The following is a 4,359-nucleotide window of genomic DNA, read 5'->3' on the forward strand; positions in this document are numbered from 1 at the left end:
AGTGAAGACAAGTATAGACAAAAGTCAGGGAGAGAATGGGACAGTCACATCTTACAGTGGAAAATGCTATGTGGTCCTTCATCAGACACTTGACAATTTTTAATTTGGGGTGATTATATATCATCTATCTGTTTATCCAAATTACTCATCAAAAAAGTTTGGTTGAGTACTATTGTACAAAGATACAATTTGCTATTAGCATCCTTCTTCATTTCATTTTGAGTTATGTTCATTGTTTATATGGCTTCTTGCCTGCTAGAACTGCTATCCACATGCATGAGTTCGCTGGGCAGCCGCCTAGACAAGAAACATATGGCCAAGTCGGCTGCGAAAATCGAGACACACACCATTCGTAATTCTATCTCTTTGTGTGTGTGTTGACTTGTGTCCATTCATGCACGTCTACATTTAGGATCTGTATCTCTTACAATCGTGTGCTAATAAAAATATTTATATCATTCCACCCCAACAATACTTATAAATACCACCTTTATTTAGTAACATGTAATCAAGCAGCAAAGAAATATTTTGCCATTTCATCTAGCAGCATCAAAGTTAGAAAGGAGATATGCAATCCTCCATGGATTTGGCACCAAAACCTAGACTTCAGGTTTTCAGCTCCTGCTTCTGAGCCTGGTCTTGGATCAGGTTCCACAGTTAACAGCAAACACACTCCAACACATTTTAAACCTATGTGCACAATGTCTTTTTTAGTCTTAGGATCATCAAGTTTTCTAAGAATTATCTTCTTACAACAAGCAAGCAAACTTAATTCTCTGACATTTCAAATCTAAAGGAAGGCTGATTTTTCACTGGAACATGTTTTTTAAAACTACTGTAATTATCTTGGAATTTGGTCGAAGTAGAAGTCTTGAAAATTGGTAGGTCCAGATCTTAAAGTGAGCTTAAAGCAGGTACTTAAAGGACACTAATAACTAACAAAGCACACCTAAGATAAAGTGGGGAAGGTTTAAATGGTCAGAGACCTTTGAATAAAAGAGAACATTAAACCATCATCTTAACCATAGAGTTATAAATATGTCAGAAATTCAGACTTTACTACTGCTCTATGAGTGACCTTGGCTAAGTTGGTTAACCCTTTGTATTCTTTATTTTCCCATTAGGAACAATATCCGCTTGTAAAGGAAATGCTAGACCACATATCTAAAATAATATTATTACTATTATTATCCCCAACAGAAAAACCATTCCTTTCTGCAATAACGCAATTACAAGTTCAATAAACCTCTGGTGTAGACTTTGTCAAAATACTGAAGAGAAAATAGAGTAGGTTTCCTACTTTTAAAAACCAAATCAATCTGTTATATGTTTTTTTAATTTAATTTCCTTTGCCACACTGTCAATACAGAACTAATGCTGCTTTGCAATTTCATAGGACTTTTCATTTAGAAAAGCACTCCCTATTAGTTATTGCTTGTTACAATATACATGTTAAAATAAAAATCAATATGCTAAGTATTTAATGTGTTTTTTCTCATTTAATGCTCATAATAGCTGGCAAGGTAGATGATATCGTCTTATCTGTTTTGCAAAGAAGAAAACCAAGATCCATGGATATTAACTTGTTTCCAAGGTGACACGGTTAGTAGGAGATGGAAATAAGATTTGTCCCTGGGCTGAGGGATGTCAGATGAGTCCCTTTAATCACTGTGTAGTCTGTTCCCAAAACTGGTGGAAGAAACCTACTAGTGAACATTGAGATGCTTAAGTGCTGAATACTCGCCAAGGTTGCCCAGCCTGTGTACATGAGGTTTGAGTTCATGGATCCTAGCACAATGTTGCTCTTATTAGACTGAATTGTCATTGAAGGCTTTCTATACCTTCGTTAGGGTTCGTGAATGAGAAACCTCAGAAAAAAAATTAATTTGATAGTCTCTAATTATTTACCTAGAGTCTCTTCAGTTTTGATTCTAGTTCAGATGTTGCCTTTCATAGGTGGCATAGTGCTGAATGCAGGGCTTCCCTGGTAGCTCAGTTGGTAAAGAATCCACCTACAATGCAGGAGACCCAGGTTCGATTCCTGGGTCAGGAAGATGCCCTGGAAAAGGGGTAGGCTACCTGCACCAGTATTCTTAGGCTCCCCTGGTGGTTCAGACTGTAAAGAATCTGCCTGCAATGGGGGAGATCTGGGTTCAATCCCTGGGTTGAGAAGATTCTATCCATAGATTGCAAAGATCCCCTGGAGGAGGGCATGGCAACCCACTCCAGTATTCTTGCTTGAAGCATCCCCGTGGACAGAGGAGCCTGGCAGGCTATAGTATATGGGGTCGCAAAGAGTCAGACACAACTGGGCCACTAAGAACAGCCCAACACAGTGCAGAATGCAAGAGCCTCTCTCAGGGAGCTAAGGCATGACTTTGGTGATGCTGTACTTGTGGCAGTGATTTTCCAAACTGGAGTCCGTGGAGCATTGTTCTGGAGGATGCTAACAGGTAATGCAACACAATGAGTTCTGCATTCTCAAACATTTGGGAAAATTTTAATGATACAGTGTTAAACATCTTTAAAGATCATGCTGTAGTTGCTGTTAGCCCTGTAATTAACATCATGCCTTTGAAGACAGGGCCAATCGAGCATACAGCAGTTCTCCAAAATATTTATTCACTTGGTTTTCAAATGTGTTTTGAATGTTCTGGGAATCGTTTCCCAAGGAACCTGAATTCCAAAAGGCTCTTCTGGGGTATAAGTACTGCCCAATGATGTTGAAGCTGAAACTCCAATATTTTGGCCATCTGATGTGAAGAGCTGACTCATTTGAAAAGACCCTGATTCTGGGAAAGATTGAGGGCAGGAGGAGAAGGGGATGACAGAGGATGAGATGGTTGGATAGCATCACTGACTCAATGGACATGAGTTTGGGTTGATTCTGGGAGTTGGTGATGGACAGGAAGGCCTGGCGTGATGCGGTTCATGGGGTCCCTAAGAGTCAGACATGACTGAGCGACTGAACTGAATGATCCTAGGGCATTTTCTGGCCCATTAACAGTTTACACTTCTTGTCTCATCTCTTTCAACATTCATCTTCCATCCTCATTCTTAGCTGATAGTCTTGTTTCCTATTTCCCATAGAAAACAGAAGCCCTCAGGAGTAAACTTTCCACTTATACGCTTTCACACCCCAGCTACCCATCTTCTTACAGCACCACCTTCCTTCCTGGTACTGTGGATAAATCATGGTGCTTGTATCTAACTCCTCTACCTTTAGCGTGAAACTCCTTATCTTCTCACCTACTCATGTATACTGTTCCATAACTGTTTCCTCACTTCTGCATCACCAGTTTTTCCTTCTCCACTGAATCAATTTCTTTAGCACGCAACACCCTATAATTTACCAAATCTTAGGAAAAACATTTGAAAACCTGACCACACAGTCTCTTCCAGCTCCTACTTCATTTCTCTATTATTTGTTGTAACAAAAGTCTGTCAAGAAGTGCTGCATTTTTTTTCTGTACTCAATCTCTCTTTTCCCATCTCTCTCCTGAAAACAATTCCATCAGACTTTCATCCCCACTGCCCTACTAAAACAGCATTTGTTAAAGTCAGCAAAAATGAAATCTGGTGTTTTGATCTGGTAATAAATGCTCAGTTAGCATTATCTTGATCTATCAGCAGTACACGGCACAGAGAGGTCAGGAAGAAGAAGTCTAACACAAACACCAACTAATGGTTAAAGAGACAGTAAAACACCCTCTCCTCCTTGAAACATTTTCTTCCCCAGCCTTCCAGAATATCCCATTATCTTATTCTTTTTTTTGTTTTCCTAACTATTCCTATGTCAGACTGCCTACATTAGATCTCTTAACTGTCTCTGCCCACTCCCTTGGTGATCTCATCCAGTCTTGATGGCTGTGAATGCCATCTCTATGCTGATCATTCTCAAATGTGTATCTCAAGGTGCCCTTCACTCCAGATTTATATATTCCTCTCTTTATTCTATAGCTACACTGATGTGTAGGATGGACACCTAAAGTTAACTTACCTAAAACTGAACTGCAGATCTTACCTTCCCCCTATTCTTCACCATTCCTAGTCGTTTTCTTCATCCCAGTAGACAGCAATTACTTCTCTTCCCTCATTGTTAGAGTGAAAAATCTTAGTTACATTCTTGACTCCTATATGTTCATGTATGATAAGCCAGCAAGTCCTATTGATTCTTCTTTCAAGTTCTATCTAGAATCTGGTATTCTCTCAACACCTCTATTTTCACTAACCTTCACCTCACCCGGATCATTACAGAAGTTTCTTAAATAGATGCTCTGCTTTCATCCTCCCCTGTCTACAGACACTTCTCAGGGCACTATCTAGAGGGAACCGCCTAAAACATGAGTCATATCTTGT

Source organism: Bos javanicus, chromosome 12 (assembly GCF_032452875.1).
Source record: "Bos javanicus breed banteng chromosome 12, ARS-OSU_banteng_1.0, whole genome shotgun sequence".
Classification (NCBI taxonomy): domain Eukaryota; kingdom Metazoa; phylum Chordata; class Mammalia; order Artiodactyla; family Bovidae; genus Bos; species Bos javanicus.